At 44.9% G+C, this 20,426-nt stretch overlaps 2 long non-coding RNA genes across 11 annotated transcripts in view; one reads left to right on the top strand and one right to left on the bottom strand.

Annotated features, from left to right (window-relative positions):
• Positions 1-20,426, bottom strand: part of LOC140659224 (uncharacterized) — a 45,061-nt gene that overhangs the window by 2,928 nt on the left and 21,707 nt on the right. For 2 of the 10 annotated variants that reach the window (XR_012045048.1, XR_012045050.1), the window contains one exon: positions 516-672. This is a non-coding gene — a long non-coding RNA (uncharacterized lncRNA). Of the gene's footprint in view, positions 1-515; positions 2,097-9,418; positions 9,514-12,229; positions 12,664-20,426 lie in introns of those variants that run through there. The other 8 variants (XR_012045052.1, XR_012045049.1, XR_012045053.1 and 5 more) reach the window with 8 other exon arrangements.
• On the top strand, positions 2,914-17,873 carry LOC140659225 (uncharacterized). Its single transcript, XR_012045054.1, has 8 exons — positions 2,914-3,114; positions 3,295-3,387; positions 6,341-6,555; positions 10,091-10,217; positions 10,919-11,234; positions 12,463-12,550; positions 13,338-13,458; positions 17,662-17,873. It is a non-coding gene; the product is annotated as an uncharacterized lncRNA (long non-coding RNA).

Below are 20,426 nucleotides of genomic sequence, written 5' to 3'. Positions count from 1 at the left end.
AACAGGAGCTGATGAACCAGGTCCTCCCTTTCAGGTTCCTCTGAACCCCTTTTACAGCTGTGCCTGCATTTGTGCTATTTTGTGCACTGCTGTAGCCTTTCACGCTAAGAGAGTTTATGCCCATACTGCACAGGAGGCATCTGCACGGGAGCTGCCTTACCCCAGGGCGGGAGTGAGAAGCTCTGTGGTTGCTCTGACTTACAGCTACTTCATGGGTTTCTCTGGGAACCACAGAAAACCACCAGCACCCTCAGTACTCCCAAAATCCCACTGGCACCCCCCATCCAAGAACTGCCCTCACCAGAATTGTGCCTTGGGGTCTTACAGTGTTCAGGAACAAAAGATGGGAGAAAGGCCCTCCTTCTCAGCCATAGGCAGGGTTCCAGTGGCCCAGCACTGGACAAGGAGGAAGGCTGAAGAGAAAGTGGGAATATTCTCCCTATTTCTCCTCAGTTCATCTCTCACTTTCTTGCCCCTCTTAGGAACTACCACCCAGGTCTGGGATATTGACTTGCCTGTTCCTTCTGCTGCAGGTTCCTGTTGAACTGGAAGGTATTGTTGGTGTGAACAGGACAGCACCACAGGAAATTCCAGGCTTCTTCAATCTCTGCTTTCTCAGCAATGTGGGAAGCAATGTTCTCCTTCTCCTCTCCTTCTAGTTTCACCTTCTGCCTAGAAGAGAAGCCAAGATGTTTGCTGGTTGTAAGGAAGAGTGTGTGGATGATGCTGACCCCATGCAGTTCCTGGCTCCTCCTGAGGAAAAGAAAACTGAGGTCATGAACAAGCCCTGTGACATCAAGACATCCTGCTGGGTAAAGGATGAGAAAGGAGGTTTCCTTGCTGGGGAGATCCATTCTGAAAAGTCATGGTGAAGATTGTAATCAACCGGCTAAGCTCTGCTTTATGGGTACAACAGGAGAGCAGTAGCCTACTGCCCCCAGAGAGAGTGCAACTACGTCCGAGTCCAGACCTATTTTGCTCTGTGGGTCAGCCAATTTGTGGGACTCCTTTCCTGAGGCCACCAGCCAGGGGCAGTGGCAGCTAGAACAAGACTTGAAGTGGAAGCATGTCCAAGAGAGTGTCTTCCCACGTGATCCATGGAGACCTTTCTGGGATAACATCACCTTCTTCCTGTTCCCCAACACTGCAGACCATCATGGTGAAGAATGTCCAGCAGATGGATGGAATGGTGGATGATGAACCCGCCCAAGTTCAACCAGATCTATGATATGGCAAACATGACCTTCCTGAACAAGGCCAGCATCCTGGACAACCTATGTCAGCACTACACCCACATGAGGACCTATGATTTGAAAGGGCAGAGGGGAATAGCAAAGCAGCATGGGGTAATGGCAGGACAGGAACCGGTCCTGACTCAGAGGGCCAGCCTGTGCTGCTGTAAATTGGAGGTGTGTGTGTGACTTAAATCTTCCAATGTCAGCTCATGTCCAAGCCCCTTTTCCCTGCCTGTCTGTCACTTATTAAAAGCAAATGGCAAAGCACCAGGACATTTGAGTTCTCTGCTTTGCTCTGCCCTGTCTTCAAATGAATTCCCTGCATTTCTTTTTTCCCATTCATAAAACAGAGGGTGATATTGATCTGTGGCTGCAATGAATCTAGCCTCACACAGAGCTCTGGGGGCTTGCAGGTGGTCTGGAAACCGAAATAAGTAGCAGTGGGAGGAATAATCACAGTGTTTGCAGAGAGCATGGAGATTCTTGAGAGAACAGTACTGTAGAGCAGCCTCAGGGATCCTCGGCCAGGTGGGATTTCCCAGCACTTTATTTCCTGCCACCTGCAAAAACAAAACATAGTAAAACGTGTTTTATCTGGGTAAAACATTGTGAAGAGCAAGTTGTCCAAATAATAAAAGAGACATAAGCATCATTAATCAGGGAGGGAGACCTGGTCTTTTTTCTCATGATAGCAAAGAAGTATGTTGTTTGGCAGCAAATAGAAAGAAGCTCTCCATGCTAATGGCTGCTTCAGCATGCAGAGGCATTGCAGCTTCTAAGGCTGAGCGTAGTAGTTTTCTCTTCTCTTCTCTTTTCTCTTCTCTTCTCTTCTCTTCTCTTCTCTTCTCTTCTCTTCTCTTCTCTTCTCTTCTCTTCTCTTCTTCTCTTCTCTTCTCTTCTCTTCTCTTCTCTTCCCTTCCCTTCCCTTCCCTTCCCTTCCCTTCCCTTCCCTTCCCTTCCCTTCCCTTCCCTTCCCTTCCCTTCGCTTCTCTCTTCTCTTCTCTTCTCTTCTCTTCTCTTCTCTTCTCTTCTCTTCTCTTCTCTTCTCTTCTTCTCTTCTCTTCTTCTCTTCTCTCTTCTCTTCTCTTCTCTTCTCTTCTCTTCTCTTCTCTTCTCTTCTCTTCTCTTCTCTTCTCTTCTCTTCTCTTCTCTTCTCTTCTCTTCTCTTCTCTTCTCTTCTCTTCTCTTTTCTCTTCTCTTCTCTTCTCTTCTCTTCTCTTCTCTTCTCTTCTCTTCTCTCTTCTCTTCTCTTCTCTTCTCTTCTCTTCTCTTCTCTTCCTCTTCCTCTTCCTCTTCCTCTTCCTCTTCCTCTTCCTCTTCCTTTTTTTCCTCTCCCCTCTGACTCTACTATGGGGGTCAGTGAAACAATTCAGAATTTAAAGACATAAATAGCAGCTACATTTGGCCTTGCAGCAAAAATCCTGTTATTCTAGCCTTGTGGGATTCCTTCGGTGGCTTCCTATTTCTCCTTCCAGCTTCCTCACCACCAGAGCTCTGGATTGTCGTGTCCCAGCTTGTACCTCTGCGCCTGTTTCCTCCCCCACAACCTCTCCCCCCGAGGCTGTCCCTACCCTACACGCATTCCTAGCCTGTCTTATGCTGCCCTCTATCCTTGGAATAACCTTCCTCCTCCTACAAGCAATAAACCTCACTCCTCTTTCCTAGCTTTCTGCCTGCAGATCCCAGCGCTGCCCTACCATTCCCCTGTGGGTCTCTCGATCCTGACACATCCCAAAACTCTCTTCCGGAAGACTGAAGTACTAAGCACTGAAAACTGCATTACACTTCGCATTTGGTGTCACTTCTTGGAACTGGGGAGGTTAGCCAGACTCCTGCCTGCCCCAAATCCACAAGGCTGGACCTCTGTGGAGAGCCTTCGGTAGGGCTGAACCTGAAAAGGAATTACTGCTCACAGCAGTAATTCAGCTTTCTGTGGGAGCTGACTGACAGAAAATGTATTTAACAGGTTGCTTTGGACGGTGAGGAGTAGTTGTGCTCAAAGCCTAAGTCTTCAGTGTGGAGCATCCTGCTGATGCTGACTTTTATCTTCTTTTTGTAGGAATCCCTGGAAGATCAAATCACCCAGGTGAATCCTGTTCTGGAGACCCTTGATAATGCTGAAACTACGAGGAAGAACAATTCCTCCCGTTTTGTAAGTACCAGCCCTTCTTTGGATTTCACTGATAAGTCACTGGTAGGCCATACAAAGATGTTCCCTCAGATGAAAGAAAAACAAAAATTACTTTAAAATGCTTCCTCAAGCGCTACAGTTAGTTTATATTTACTAACATTTCACATGAAGCATTATTGGTTCCCATTTTCTTGAACTAAGTTCATCAGTCGATTTTGTTTTGACTTCATATTTTTATATGTCAAAAGAAAAAAAGAGTTTTGATCAACCCCAAATCAATGCCCTTTCAACTGTTTACTTCTGCAAAGATTCAAAATGACTTCATTTTTTGCAGATTACTTTTAATTTTGAAATTGTCAGTGAAAATGTAAAACATCGGGGTTTTCGACTGAAATCTCATTCCTGTGTTTCTGTGTGCTACATACTTCTGCCATATGCTGCAGAGAAAGGAGGATTTCTTTAAGCTCTAATACAGAATCCAAGAAGAAAGAGGTTTTTTATAGATCTGATCTTTGAAAAGATTAAATTTCCTCTCACTGACTTGCAAATTTGCTCCTACAGGCAATGCTGTCTGTCCCTGATGAACGCTCAGAACCTCTCAGCTACTTTGTTTTCCTACAGATATTGCAATCTTGATTAACAGACTCATCTTTTATTTTCTCATCTAGGGCAAATTTATCTGAATTCACTTTGGTAGCACAGGCAAGCTGGCTGGGGCTAACACTGAGAGCTGTAAGCACATAATTCTTTAAATTAATTTTGCTTTGGATTTTTTCCTGTGTTGAATGGACCCTGTTCTGATTACATCAGACACATGCAAATCTGAAATGAATTGTTAACTTGAGGGACCTGCACTGCTGTAAATGAAGCCAAAATCTGCCCCTATTTCCACAGTGAAGTTACATGCTTTAGGTGATGACAAATTTATTTCTTCTTTCTTTAGTTGCCTATGAGACTCTGTGTGAACACATAAAAGACACAATGCCTCCCCCAAAAGCTGTACCCTTTTCATTCTACAATTATATTGCAACCATTACTCACATTCATCAGCACAACACTATATTGTCTTGCAACCAAGACCCTAAAAATAGCTATCCAGGGAAGGTGCATTGTTCTTTGTTTGCACACGTGCATCCAAGACTAAATGAGAACCACAAATCCCAGCTCAAGGCAAAAAGACCCCACCATGTTTCCTGACTAAAGCCCTTTAGCATACAGAAAAAGGAGAGAGGAAACATATGGACCGGTTATTTTTTAATGTGGGATTGTCTCCATCCCTCCTACTTTCAACTCATCCCAGATTTGCATCACACCCAGAGACCATATGTTGGATTTGCCTCTCTGGACAGTGGGCCAAGGCAAGTTTCAGGTTGTTTACTGGCAGGTTGCAGCTTCTTCCAGCCTGGCCTGGAGAGCAAGGGCATGGACAGACCTTCACTGTGCAAGCAGCAGCACTGGCTCAAGGTCCTTCTGCACGCCCACTGGAGCTCTGCTGGCAGCAGGGATTGTATAAGGGTTCCCTGAAGTCACCTGGACTAACTAAAATTGACAATAAAGGTGGTTTGAGTCAACCCAAATTTGTCTGAAGAACTCACATGATGCCATTCACCAGCAGACCTATATGGACTGAAGACTTCAGCTGAGAGGCAAGGATAAAAAATGCCCAGCTAAGATTGCCAGCAAGGTCTGGTGATTTTGTACAGCTGAATGAATTGATACAGTGAGGTCTAGAGGAGGATTTTTTTGTGGAGACCAGAAGCCAAACTAAGCATGTTAGTGTCTGAGAGAAGGTATGGACAGAGTGATTACAAGGTACGAAACATCTTTTCCAGAGCTCTTCTCAGAAAGAAAGGGCAGTATAAGAACGCGTTTCACAGGTCAATCTTACAAACCATGCACTGGAAATTCAGAGACTGCTTAGAAGTAGGATGAGTTAGTCTGGAGATCTGTTCCTGAACACAGAACTGACATAACTGGACAAGTGGTGGCATCTTTTGCCTCCATTTCACTAGCTGCCAAAATAGGTGTACTAAAACTTGTGCCAGTGGGAATGCTGTGAAGCTTAAATGCATGCTCTGAGACCATCACTGAAGGATACTATGGTTCTTGCTGCACTTACAGGACTTCCAAAGGACACTGGTGAAATGCTGGTTTCACTGATATCAAAAGCAAAATTCTCACTGACATGACGTAGAGCCATGATTTTTCAGTCTCTGGCTGCTGCCTACACCTGGATGTGTTTCCCTCTGTGTTCCAGGTCTGGAGAAGTCACGTGTCATTTCCCAGGGAGTAGCTAAGAGATATTATAATATTTTCCATCAGATTCTCTCCAAGAAGAAACTTGAACTTACTGGTATGGCACTTTGTGTGTGTATTCACTCCCTTTAATGCACACATCCCTGCTCGATCCTCTGTTTCTAGAATAAGAAACCTATTCACCAGAACTGTACTTGGCTAGAGATTGAAATAGGTTCTCTGCAGTGAGGGTTTGTTACTAATTATCCAGGAAGAAGAGGATTGCAAGTGACTTTTCCTTAGGCAGGCCAGAGTGAGAAAAGAAAGCTGTCTTCCCTTATCTTGATCAATGCATGGTGAGGTCCCGCTTGATCTGGCAGGGCTGCCACTAAGGTAAAAATGATCATTTTCAAACTAACTGAAGTGTTGAGCTGCTGCATGTCAATTGCTTACGTCTCCTCAGGACAGGAAAGACAGCCAGGACAAGTTTTTCAATACTGTTGAAAAGGTCTGTGTGTTCAATCCCACTTACTTTGACGTGACTGCTATGTCAAAATCTCCTAGGTAGCCTAAGCAACTCATCCCACAAAAGGCTTTTTTCTGAAGTGATACACTCAAAACATGCTCAGGAATTGAAGCCTAGAAGAACCCTCAGTCTCCAGTCAAAAAGCTCACGTTATGCCTTGATTGTACTGATGGCGATTGGTGTAATCAGCTCTTGGTCTGTCTCTTGCTGCAGAAGCTGCTTCTTGTGCCCAATCCTAATCATTACCACTGGGTGCATCAAGGTGCGATCACAGCAGACAACACGGATGATGGGGAAGAGCCACTTCTCACTAATGTAATTCTGGAGAAACATCAGTGAAATTGAAAATACAGCAAACAGGATGCCTAGAGGAGGATTTTTTTGTGGAGACCAGAAGCCAAACTAAGCATGTTAGTGTCTGAGAGAAGGTATGGACAGAGTGATTACAAGGTACGAAACATCTTTTCCAGAGCTCTTCTCAGAAAGAAAGGGCAGTATAAGAACGCTTTTCACAGGTCAATCTTACAAACCATGCACTGGAAATTCAGAGACTGCTTAGAAGTAGGATGAGTTAGTCCCCCCAGCCTAAGTTTCCGCTAGGCATAAAATTCAGCTTCTTCAACCTGAGGATAAATAAGCTACTGGAAGAGCAGCTAGGAATAGCCTAAAGATTTGTTCAATTGTCTGTGAGCTGAAGCCTGAATGTAAAAGATCTGCTCCAGAGCAAATGAGCTTGATGTAGGAGTTTCTGGTTAACATTCAATGGCCTGAGGTTTGCAGGACTTCAAACAAGCTGGTTATAGGGTTTGTTTGAAGCCTGAAAACTGACAGATCTGAAAGCTGTGGCAGAGACCATGGGTTAAAACCTGCTCATCTCGCATACATATGTAATCTCAAGGAGCAGCTTTTGTAAGAGGAACACTTGACCCTTTGTCTGTTTTTGACACACATTTTCCTTTTTAATATAATTTTGAAGAGTATCTGTTACTGAAAAGAGCTTATTGGGAATGTCTGCTGGCTCCTGAGACTATTATTATAAGCAGGACTTGAGCTACAGAGAGATCAAACAGTCTCCAGCTGCTGAACTTACAGTGCCCCTTCTAGCAGCTGTTGGTATTCTACAGCTTCCAGGATTTGTACATTGCAAACAAACCTTTTGTACACAGCAGATATGATTTTCACAGCCACTAAGACAGGCAGTCCCAAATCATGGCTCACAAGTAACACATTGCAAGATTCTCTGGCATTCTCAGTCGTGCGCTCTCCCTTCTCCAGGCATGCTGTGAGAGCAAAGCACCACGTTCCCAGCAGAGCTACACTTCCTCCATACCTGTGCTAGCTGAGATATGGGATAATTGCTATAAAGGGATGTTGCTGCTCATGTCCTGCTGATTTTAAAAAGCATGGTGAAGAGTGGAATGAGCTGATACCCCAGATGATACGTTGCATTTTGCTCATGGTATCAGACACTTAGAACAACTGCTAGGTAGCACAAACCAGTATACGAAAGAAAAGCAGAGTGCTGGTTTAGAGCAACATGAAGCTACTCTGTCCCATGCTAGTCTGAGGGGACCTGGCTGGCCAAATTTCAATGGGCTGGAAAATTATTTTAGATGTTTAGCACTATGGGCGGTCTTCCAGCTTATGGTGCAGATTAAGAATTCCCTTGTGTGGGTCTGTGTCCCTTCTGCCAGGTGGCCTTTGATGTCCTGGGCTCCAGGCCAGAAGAGAGGATCTGTGTTTACAAGCTGACTAGGGGTATCATGCACTTGGGCACTATGAAGTTCAAGCAGAAGCCAAGAAAGGAGCAGGCAGAGGTGGACAACACAGAGGTAGGCTGAGATCTTAAGCTTGGTGACAGCAAACCAGGACAAAGCCAGCATGCTAAGAGCTCAGCCAATTCGTTAAGATCGAAAAAGCTGCTAAAACCAGTCTCTTGTTTCCAGGGCACATAAAGTGACCTTAAACAACACACCAATTTTTTTTTTTAAATTAACAGATGTGCTATTGAGAGTCAGAGCTGGCATTCACAGCTGCCACAGGGCAGCAGGCCTAGCCAGATGGCTGAGCTGTCAGCTAAGGACTTGATCCTTCTTTGTTGAACAGCCCTGCTTTGCAGGTGTTTTTGGAGCCATGGTGGAGCAAACAGGCACATACCTCCCAGAGCATATGGGAGCCCAGACACCTTGTTTGAGGTGTGTATTATTGCCTCTGCTCCATCCAGCAAGCTCTGCTGAATGGTGTGTGTGTGAATGGACAGAGCTGAGACCTGCTTCCCTTCTGTCCTTCCCAGTGGGTTCCCAGCAGGGCTGGAGAGCTTCCCTGCCCCTGAAAGCAGAGCCTGTAACCATTTTTCTGAGTATGCAGCAAGGGGATGGGGACAATGAGCGATTTTCTTCCTGTTACTCAGATTAACATGTTAATCTTCCCTCCAATAGTGGCTGACAAAGTTACTCAGCTCATGGGTCTGAAGTCTGGAGAGCTCCAGAGGGGGCATTGCCAGGCCCAGGGTGAAAGCAGGGAACAAGCTGGAGCAGAAAGGTGCCCTCTTAGCACTATAGTGCCAGAGCTAGGGATTTGGCCAGCGTGCGCATGTTCCCCAAGGCCACTGATAGCCATCAAAGGCTGCTGTTATAACAGCCATCTAGGCAAATCACCCAACTTCCTCAAGCCCAAGGGAGGCAAAGGCAAAGGGGAAGAAGCTCACTCTGAGCACCGCGGTGCATTACGTTGGCACAGTTAAGTGCAGACCAGTGCTGTTTCTGCCACACCCCTGTCTCTAACCCTGAGTAAGCCGAAACATGCACTTGGCGAGGTCAGACACGAGGCCAAGACATAGAGGCCAAGCTCTCTGCATGAATAGGTCACATCAAACTTCCATAGGTTTTAATATACAGCAACACTGGGGAAAGTACTTTGCTGGTGCAAATTAATGTGTCTCTGTTGCCTTGAAGTACTGCGACCAGAGATTGGCTCTGCTGCACAGAAATGTGCATCTCAGAAATCCTTTCCAGTAACAATTAATTGAAAACACTGATTGTGCAAATGTCTGACCAGTGACGCAACAGTTGAACATTTTAACGTACAAAGAACAGCAAGGCTGTTTCATGACTCTTCAACGTGTTGCCACTAGCCTTGATTAAAAATATAATCCTTATAGATATTCTGAAACAGAACAAAACCCCGGAAACTCAAGTGAAGGCTTGTTTCTAGTAACACAAAGCTGTAGGAAAGCTACCCAAAGGGCACATCAGCCAAAGGACTAAATTCATTTTTGCTTCTGTTGCTTACGTGTTGCTGGAAGAGCCAGAGTCCTGCAGTTCGCTGCAGCTTGTCTAGCCTTTCCTGGTGTATGTGACTTGCCTCTCTGCTGTGTTGTCAAGCAGCCATGCTAATGCTTAGCAGCGGGAACAGTATTTAAGCATATTATCAAACTCCACCAGTTATTCATATACTCCACTGCACAGACATACTGACAGAACATGATCAGAGCATGAATCACAGGCCCTTTGCTCTATCTTTTTTACAGCAACTATTTCCTTTCTTTGGTACCAAGCAGGTTTTTGAAAGTGACATTTCACTGTGCCAAAATACGTTCTGATTGTGCTTGGTTATACCCAGCTATAAGCCACATTGTCCCCTCCGACGGCGTATCAAAGTATGAGCCTAAAAGGTAAAAATATAATCTCTCTGCAGCATCCTTTCCTTCAGCAGTCCTGCAGAACCATTTATTCAGGGCTTTCCATGGTAAGGCCCCCCCACGAGTCCCGAGGCTCTAGGGAGTGCATTAATACTATTCCCAAACCAGCATTAACTCACTTCCTTTCCCTATACCCACAGATTATTTCTCCCTCTCTCTATGCAGGTTAACAATCAGAAATCTGCTTTCTCATGCACTGCTACTGGGCTATTCTCTCGCTGTATCTGAACTCGTCATGCCTTTTCTCCCTTGCTCCTTTCCAGGCGTGACACAGTATCACAGGGTGGCTACAGAAGAACGAGGATCCCCTGAATGAAGCAGTGGTGGGCTTGCTCCAGAAATCCAGCACGTCTCTGCTCTGGGTCCTCTTTAAAGAGGAGGAGGCTGCAGGTAGACTGAACATTATGCGGTATAATCAATACTGTCTGCTCAATGTGTCGGCAAGCAAATGTCCCCGGTTCTGGTGCCCAGTGCTTCCCCATCATTCTTTTGTAGAAAGGATTAAGCCTGTCATTGTAATACTCCCTTCATCCAGGTAACAGCCTGTGTCTGCCTCTGCATACTTCTCTTCCGTGCTGAAACACAATCTAGCTCTGTCCTTGAAAATTCTGCCCCTCCAGCACTAAGAGAGGCAGACGGTACACACCGTGTTCACTTTGCTCAGTGAAGGCACTACCAAGCACTGCTGCAGAAACATGCTTGCACAGATGGAAGCGTGAGTGCAATCCCAGCTTAATGACAGGCTACATAATCCCCTCCTGGCAGTCAGCGGCCTTCTGCTGCCCAGACAAATGTCAGGTTTCTATCAACCAGAAAAACTTGCTGCCTACTAGGATTGTCATCAGCCCAGCCCAGGACTCTGCAGTTGAAAGGTGAATGGGAAACAGTTTAGGAAGCTGCCTTTCGGATTTTGAGCTATCAAATAGACAGGGTTGGACCTTATTTCTACTTCCTGCATGTGCAACTCCATCTCAGCCTATGCTAGCCTGGTAAAGCAGCACTAGCGTAAGAGAGAGGAGACTGACTTACAGTGCAAAAAATTGTGTATGCCAACATATTGTGAATGCAGCTTCTCCTCTCTTCTTTTCCAGGGACGATGTTCACTTCTGGTTTTGAGGATTTCTCAGTAAACAGTAAACAATGAAAGAACAACCTCTAAACCAAAGCAGAATGCAAGTAAAATGATGCATATTTTTATTTGGTTAGTAGTTTATCCAGACAGCACTGAACTGCTAACTTAAGTCAGTTAAGACAGATTTATGTTGGAGGCTACCATATACTACTTCAGTGTGACTCCTTTTCAAGAGCATCTCTCGCATATTCTGTGCAATAATATTGATTTTAGCTGGTGGCAGCAAGAGGCAGGAAAGCGGGTCCTCTTTTGTGACTGCCTCCAACTCCTACAGGGTAAGCAATCATCCATGCCTTTGTATTTAAACTGCCATCAATGCCTTTGTATTCCAGCAGCAGCTCAGTCTCCCTAGTTTATCTTCAACCCTGCCCAAGGCTGGCTAATGCCATTACCCTGATTTTACCAATGCAGAACTAAAAGAGAGAAGGGTGGCATTCAGTTACAGAAACTTTGGCATCTAGTGTCATTGGTGTCATTTAAAATGCCCTTGGCTATCTGGGACATTCACAAGGGGCAAAAAGATACAACATGGTGCTTAGAAGAGACCTGTGCCCTGCTGGAGCAGTGGCTGGCGATACATGAATGCATCTAAAATGTCACTATGTTTAGGCAACTGAAACGCCTCTAAGAGACTTGTGGGGTCACACAGGAAGGATATGGCAGAGCAGAGAATTACGTCGCAGTCTCTTGAGATGCAGGCCAGCACCCCGAGGATGTGGTATACCTTTCTGAGGCTGGTGTCATAGTACTTACATTAGTTGTAATGAGTGCTAGAAACAGGACAAGAAAGGTCTAAAGAAGCCTGTTAGTATTTTGGCTTGAAAGTCACAAATGAAGAGGGGAAATACATTATGGGGAAAGTTTTGTGTTACTAATTCTGTGGTATCCAAAGCTGAATGCCAGCTGATACAGTTATGGACAAGTTCAAGCCAGTCCTTTCAGACATCCTTGTTTGCTTTTATTATGCACCGTGCTGCCATTTCACCCACTCTTGATCGCTGACAGCCATGCAAGAGTTTTCACGTAAGCCTAAATGAGGTTACTGTGTGCTGCCTGTCCTCTGTAGCATGCTTCTGTCTCTAGGGGCTGGTCCACCCAGCAAATAAAAGCCAATAGCTGTTATCAGTTCATGGAGCTACTCCTCTAGGCTTGGAGAGCCTGGAGAGCAGGATGGAGAGCAGGACTTTCATTGTTAACTCTTTGTATGACAGTAATCCCCGAAGGAGTAGTTACATAACACTATAAGCCAGAATCACGAAACAACATTTACCTGAAATTGGTTCAGGTTCACAACATGCCCAAGGCTGCTTCCACACATGTAAGCTTGTTCCCCTGGGCCACATAGGACCAGGCTCACTTCCTACCTTCTTGTCTGGGGTTTTGTTTGTTTGTTTGTTTCCAGCTGTGAAATGCAAATGACTTCATAAAACAGAAGGTTTTCTCTCTCCAGCCTTGGTAACTCCTGTTAGCTTTTTCACTCCATTCCTCTTTGTCTCGTTCCAGGAGCAGCTAAACTAGCTGATGACCGCTTTGCACAGCACATCCTCGCATTTCATCCACTGCATTGTTCCAAATGAATTCAAGCAGTCTGGTAGGTGTCTGCAGCACTGCAGAGCAACCCTCAGGCAAAGCCACACAGTGCCTTCAGCACAAGCTGTGGCTGGCTGAACAGCAGATCTTTATTCAGGAATGAAAGAAGTTGGGTCATCACTTCACAGACTACCTTGTACCCCTTCGAGGGAATGTTAGTCTGAGAGACGCTTCCAAGCGCCAGGGCTAGAGACAGGATGTTTAATAAACCTCTCATTTCGTGAGAGAAGCACAAAGAATTAGGAAATACACAACCTGGAACTAGACAAATTGGCACCATCATTTATTAGGCTGCATTGCCTCCTGCAACCCTTTTTTGCAGGATCAACCACGAAAACAGTGAGTTGCAGAGGGGAAGAGCAACATAATTTTTCACCTGTGATCTATAACAAAGTGGAAGGACAAGTAATGGAAAGCAGTGAACAGCAAACCAATCTGCTACGAACAGGCAGTTACTCATGTTGTTTGAATTCCAACACTATTACTGAATGCACATCTTCCACTTTCAGATGAGGGAGGTATGCATCCTGTGCAGTGATCTTGTCCGTGAGAAATCAGAGGGAGTAGGTATGAATGCCTACTTCTAACGCTTCTGCATCCCCCTCCAAGAACTCCCACTTTGCACAGACGGGTAGAAATGTCCACAAGCTTCCTTACCACTAGTATTTCAGCGCCATGCCTGTGGGGCTAGGAAGCTAAACCAGAGAAGATCTTAAGCAGTGATTAGCCTTTCTGCACTACCGCTAACTGTAGCTCTTATATCATTGTACCTGTCTTTCTCATTTTAGATACCAAAGCCTGAATCCCAGCATAATCCCTCCAGGGTTTGTGGACAATAAGAAGGCATCAGAGTTGCTGCTTGGCTCTACTGACCTGGGGGAGAAAGAGTACAGAATTGAATATAACAAGGTACTGTTTACTCCTACCAAATTGAGCTAAATAAATTGATGGCAGTTATGACTCAGCATGCCTTTGGTGTAGATATAGCTGCAGAGTTAAGAGTTTCTACAGCAACCCACTTCCTCACGCATATAATCTTCTCTCTTACACATGCTCCCCAAACTGACTTTTAATCAGACAGTACAGTTAATATAATGCAAATGAAGTGCACCTTAAGCTATGCGATAAATCTCACTTGCTCTTTACTATTCCTTAGTCAGGCAAAAATCCTACTAACTGATCATTTATCCAATTTAAGACTGGAAAGGAAAATGGAGAGAGACTGTTGTAGCTGTCTAATATTAGCAGCATGTATCATTAATTTTGCACATATGTTTTTGTCATAACATAATGAAAGTAGGTATTGTAACAGCCACACAAAAGGGAGCATTCTGTTCTTTGCGTGAACCTAAAATCTGCATTTCCCAACTTTTAGAATAATTACACAATATTCATCACTCCTCCAGCCTATTCTATCCTTAAATTTCAACTTATGGATGGAGGTTAAGGTGGGCCAGACACTGCCCCTGATCTTACTTTTAAAGACAACAGCCACAAGATTACTACTATCACTTTTTCATTGTCACTGAAACTACTTAGTGCGTTTCCTGGCACAGGAGAGCACAAGGTATAGTTAGGGTTCATCAAGGAAAAGACTTCCACTCCTGCTTTACCATATGCCACTTAGCTAGATCTTATGATGATCCTGATGTTATTTTTTATAGCTAGACACCTTGGGCACAGAAAAGGCTGAAGAACTCCAGGCAAATCCATGCTAAAGGTGAATGGAATCCAATTCCTAAATATTAGTCTTCCATTCCCATAACCTCCCCAAACTTTATCCTTTTTGTAAATGTAAGCAGAGAAGAGAGATCACAACGAGATAAATCGACATGTAAAGACCAAAGAAGTAAAATATCCTTATTTCTGAGTGCTAATACACAGCAAGTCCAGAGTTTCATAGTCCCAAAGGCTACCTAGAACTCCAGGTTCTAACAGTCTCCTGTCTTCCAACATATTTTTCTGTACTGGGATCCTGGCCACACTGGAAGACATGAGAGACGAACCTCTGGCAAAGATCATGACCATGCCGCAATGTCATGCTCATGGCTTCCTGATGAGGGTTGAGTACAAAAAGATGCTGTAAAGACACTATCCTTGGGGAAAAAACTAGTGAATCCAAGGCAGCGTTAGAAACCAAGCACTAATGTAATTCATTTACTAGGAAGAACCATGAAATGAAACTAGGACTTCCAAGTTCTACATCCCAGTACACAGCACAGCAATAAAGCTTTCTTGCTTTTTCCACATGGCTCCATGTAGCAGAACAACGTTGCAGCTAGACAGCTGGGTAGCTCCGTTACCTCCTGTGCGTCCACTCCAAAGATCAACAGCTGGAGGATCTCTGTAATGTGGAAGTGAGCCTTATCCCTGTCCAGAAACCCTAATGCACATGGTGATGCAGTGAGTCTCCTGGAACTCAACCACAATACATAGGTTTATGAGTCACAAGATTTTGGTTTCGATCTGTGCAGTTTTTCTGACACTGCCTATGGTATCTATGGCTGCAGGATACAGGAGAGGAAAGATGAGAGGCAAAACCCACCCTTTCAATTAGCTTCCAGTTCACTTGTATATTTTCAGCTGTATTTGTCTCTTCTAGTGCATAAAAACTTCAATTTCTACATCCACAGTAGCATTTTTTAAACAAATTCAATTCTGTTGTCCTTTTTCCTATGTCAGCAAAGTGCTATGACTCTTCTTGCATGCCAAAAAATTGTGGGGCATCGAGGCCTACTCCATTTGACTGAAACTGCATACTGACTCCAGCATTCTGTTGCATACAATTGAGCGTGAACACTTTGAGTCCCCCTACATACATTGCCTAGAAACAGAATTGTTTCTAAGCCACACATATTCTGTTTCTACAGGCTAGGCGTGATGGCAATTCAGAGGAATGTCCAGAAGTTTCTGCAGCTGCTTTTCTGGGGAGGGTGGAAATTGTACAGTAGGATGGGGAAAATACTCTGAGGTTGTCCTGTTCTGCAGAATTAAACGGTGGCAATTACAGGCACTGAGAACCTTGGGATGTCTGGGCAGGGAAGATAAGGGCTGGGAGAAAAAATAACAGCCATGTTCACTTAAGTAAAGACACTGAGAAAGCTAGTGACTTTCTTGTTCGTTGTTACTAGGGCAAGGGGCCTGAATGATTTATTTCCAGATCAATGCCAGAAAAGTTAGTAAATGGAGAAAGCCCTGAAACCTGAGTCTAAGCCTGCTACCTCCAGGGAGTGGAAAGAGAGTGTCTTAGAAATTCAAGACCTGGACTTCCCACTTCTAAAAACAGCATAGAGAGAAGTGGTGAGGTTATGAGCACGGGCATACAAGATTTCACTATTCATTAACATTTAAAAGCTGAAACAAAGCTGCTTGGTTCAATTCTCTTAAGCAGAACCACAGTGTCAGCATGAAGGAGCAGTTCCAGCTCAGACTCCCTTCACTTAGTCCCAGGATGGATAATTCAGTTGGTTTTCCTGTAAGAGAGGAAAGAAAGTGTTGACCAAGATACTCAAGCTCAAGTGAAACTGTGGTGGGTTGACCCAGCTGGACGCCAGGTGCACACCAAAGCCGCTCTGTCACTCCCCTCCTCAGCTGCACAGGGGAGAGAGAATATAACGAAAGGCTCGTGGGTCGAGATAAGGACAGGGAGAGATCATTCACCAGTTACCATCACAGGCAAAACAGACTCAACTTGGGGAAAAAATTAATTTATTACCAGTAGGTAATAAATCAGAGTAGGATAATGAGAAATAAAACCAAATCTTGAAAACACCTTCTCCCCACCCCTCCCTTCTTCTCAGGCTTAACTTTACTCCCGGTTTTCCCAGCCTCCTCCCCCACAGCGGCACAGGGGGACAGGGAATGGGGGTTGTGGTCAGTTCATCAGTTCATCACACATTGTCTCTGCTGCTCCTTCCTCCTCAGGGGTACTCCTCCTCACACTCTTCCCCCGCTCCAGTGTGGGGTCCCTCCCATGGGAGACAGTCCTCCATGAACTGCTCCAATGTGGGTCCCTTCCATGGGGCGCAGTCTTTCAGGAACAGACTGCGCCAGCGTGGGTCCCCTGCGGGGTCACAAGTCCTGCCAGCAAACCTGCTCCAGCGTGGGCTCCTCTCTCCATGGGTCCACAGGTCCTGCCAGGAGCCTGCTCCAGCATGGGCTTCCCACAGGGTCACAGCCTCCTTCAGGTGCATCCACCTGCTCCAGCGTGGGGTCCTCTATGGGCTGCAGGTGGATATATGCTCCACCGTGGATCTCCATGGGCTGCAGGGGGATAGCCTGCCTCACCATGGTCTTCACCACAGACTGCAGGGGAATCTCTGCTCCGCTGCCTGGAGCACCTCCTCCCCCTCCTTCTTCACTGACCTTGGTGTCTGCAGAGTTGTTTCTCTCACATATTCTCACTCCTCTCTCCGGCTGCAATTGCTGTTGCGCAGCAACTTTTTTCCCCTTCTTAAGCACATTATCACAGAGACGCTACCACCGTCGTTGATGGGCTCGGCCTTGGCCAGTGGCGGGTCAGTCTTGCAGCCAGCTGTCATTGGCTCTATCGGACATGGGGAAGCTTCTAACAGCTTCTCACAGAAGCCACCCCCATAGCCCCTCCACTACCATAACCTTGCTATGCAAACCCAATACAGAAACAAAACTATGTTAAAGCCAATTTTCCACATATAGGTGAAACAAGATCTGCCTTTTTGCCTGGGGACACACTTACCAACTCCAGTGCAAACCAAATGAACTTCCATAGCCTTAGAAAGAAAGAGCTTTCAAAGGGTTCTGGTCCCATTTGGACTGGTATGAATCTAGATCATTATAAGAATCATTCTGCATTTATATCAGTTCAGAATCTGGAATACAGTCCTGATTTCTATGCTGGCACACAGATCTGCTACTGTGCACCATAACAACCTTTTCAAGGAGTTATATTACTCACACTATAGATATGAAACCCTCTGCACTAAACAGGCATTTCAGGAAACACCAGGCCTCCCACCGGTATGCAAAAAATACTAGGATCTGATAAAAAGGACCACCTCAGGGCTTTCAGGAACCATTATAATAGAAAAGGCTTGTTTTGGGAACGTCATTGCTTGAACTCCTTACTTCCAGGTGAAGCCTTTGCTGAATGTGGCCCAACAGGAGAAGAAAATGTAACTGAAGGAATTGGAGCTGCAAAGCATCATGTCAAAGACTCAGGAGCTCACAAAACACGCAAAAGAGCAGAGCAGCAGACAGCCACCCTCAGCCCGGAGAAGAATGACCTCCAGATCCAACTGCAGGCTGAGCGTTATCAATGGTTAAAGGCTTAGTATTCTTTTAGGCAGGGCATCAGCTTTCTCAAATGACTCATAAGAGGCTCCTTTTCAGAATACAGAATGAATAAAGAGCATATGGGAATGATGCATGAGATTCACAGGCAGCCTGACTGTATCTTAAATAAAGTTAAGTCCTTTGAAAACAGAAGAGACTGAGAGGCCTCATGGCTAAAGCAAAGGAGCTGTGGTCACAAGTCCTGAGTTCTCTTCCTGGTCAACCACTGATGCTCAGCATGATCTACTGCAAGTCAGGGTGTCATCTTTTTAAAATGTAAACTCTTCTTTAAGGACCTCTCTGTGTATAAACAAACAGAGTTTTTGATGCCTCACTTTAAGAAGCTATGGCCTGAATCATGGAGATTCAGATCAACTATAACAACAGGTATGTTAAAGGAATCTCAACAGACTCTGCAGAAGAGGCAAAATCTCGCATTTCTTGCTAATGGCAGTTTGCTGCTATAAGAGGCAGGAGCTGTAGCAGCCTTTCATAGGATGAACATTGGATTCCCACCCCTTCATTAGGAACAAGAGAACTTGTTGGATGCTGATGAGTGCCTGGCCCAAATGATGAAATCAAAGATAGACCTACTGAGACAGATCCTGTATATGAAGGAGCTGACATGAGCGCCAGCAAGCAGATGCTGGAGGATTATCTCAGCAATTTGAAGTGTGACTTGGAAAGGCTGGAGACTACCTTGGCTAAAACTGAGAAGGAAAAGCAGGTATGAAGCATGACAGAGAGTTTTCTTTCTGCCTCATTCTTCAGGGAAATGAACCCTGGCAACCGTTACAGCTCCTCCAGGCAGAGCACCCTTTGGGATGCTCAGATTCACTCAGCTGATCCCCCCTCAGTTTCTTATATTGTCTTCCAGCATCTCATATAACCTGGGATGGATTTAATTCATTTCACCCTTCTACCTCTTAGTAATAGTCATTTCACAGCAATTTCTAGGGATCCCTCTATATAAAGACATCTGCATCTCCTCTACATTCTTTATTAATTATACCCACTCTTACATGGCAATGCTAGGAGGCCTCTACTTATAAAATGCCCCCCTCCACAGCCATGTAACTACTTTCTTCCTAGCCTTGGGGAATACTTCTCCCTCTCCCGCACCTGAACTGTTTTTTATTTAATGTAATTGGAGAAATTTTAAATCTGTACTGTAGCAGCCATGTGGCTGTCTGCTGCTTCTTCTGAAGTCAGTGTTAACATCCACAGGATGTTAAACTCACAGATGCCTCTTATGTCTCAGAATTTATTAACTGAATCTCAGATTCCTTCTAAAGAAATACAAGTTTCCAGTGACATTTTGTCCTGGTGCTGGTAACTGCTTGTGTGATCCACAAAACCTGCGTGATGTTCCCTTTCCTGTCTGCAGGCATTAGACCACAGAGTTCGAACTCTGACTTCAGATCTCTCTGCTCAGAATGACTCAGCCACTAAATTCCAAAAGGAGGAGAGGGCTTTGGAGGAAGTCCATCAGGCAGAAATAACCGTTCCATTTTTCTTTACTCTCTCCCATTCTCATTCTCCCAGTCTGGGAAAAGGAAAAAAAAACAAAAACGCACTGTCTGCTTGCTTAAATACTTCGAGACTACAGTTTGCTGCACAAACAGGAAGGGGGCCGTGTTTTTCTAGCTATTAACTCATGGCAGCACAGTGAAGTGTTGCCAATTTGTGCCACTGCCCAAAGGAGCTACGTGAATTGCTGAGGGCAAGTAGGATTCTTCTGTAAGAGTCAATGCTGGACTGAATTCCTGCGGGCCTATTGAAAATGCACCCACGAAGCACATACTGCTTTCAGGAAGCACCTCAGATGAAACTGTTCTTTGGGTTTTCAGTCTCTTGCCAGGGCAGTGTAGTTAGTTTCGCACACAACTCAGTTCACTAGTAGAAATTGGTAACTTGGTAGAAATTTTCCCTTCCTAGAAAATTGCAAGGTGAGGAGAACAAGGTGAACCACCTGACCAAGAACAGCTGCAAACCTACCACTCAGATGCATGAGGTGAGGTGCAGTTGCTATGGTCTGTATTTTAGATGGCCCTCTTTGGTCTATTTTTGACATCTTGGGCCCTTCTCATAAACACGTGTGTTACAAAGTTCTTTTTCACACTGATTCCACTTTTTTTCAGCTAGCTGGAGGACAAGTGGGAACAAGAAAAGAAGACCCATGGCAAGGTGGAAAAGGCTCATCATAAAGCAGAGAGTGACCTCAAAATGACAATTGCTAACCTCAATGAGATGAAATGAGCCAAACTTGGAAGAGGTTGTACAGAAGTAAGTGTCAATTGTAACAATTTCCCAGGGTACAGGATGCTACTGGCTGCGGTTGTGCTACATCATAGCTCTGACAGCACTACCTACACCTGAAAAGTCACTTGATCATAAAGTCACTGGGAAAATCCAGTCATACCCTGATCTCTTCAGTATTAACCTAATGACAAACAGAAGTACAGTTCAGTAGTTCAGGCAAGCAGAATCAGAAATACAGGATTTTGTTTCCTAAGTCTTTCTCCGACTCATTGTCTGATATTTGTAATTCATCTTCCACACTC

The sequence above is a fragment of the Ciconia boyciana genome, chromosome 13 (assembly GCF_034638445.1).
Source record: "Ciconia boyciana chromosome 13, ASM3463844v1, whole genome shotgun sequence".
NCBI classification, from domain to species: Eukaryota; Metazoa; Chordata; class Aves; order Ciconiiformes; family Ciconiidae; genus Ciconia; species Ciconia boyciana.
This window is presented reverse-complemented; position numbering and strand designations above follow the sequence as displayed.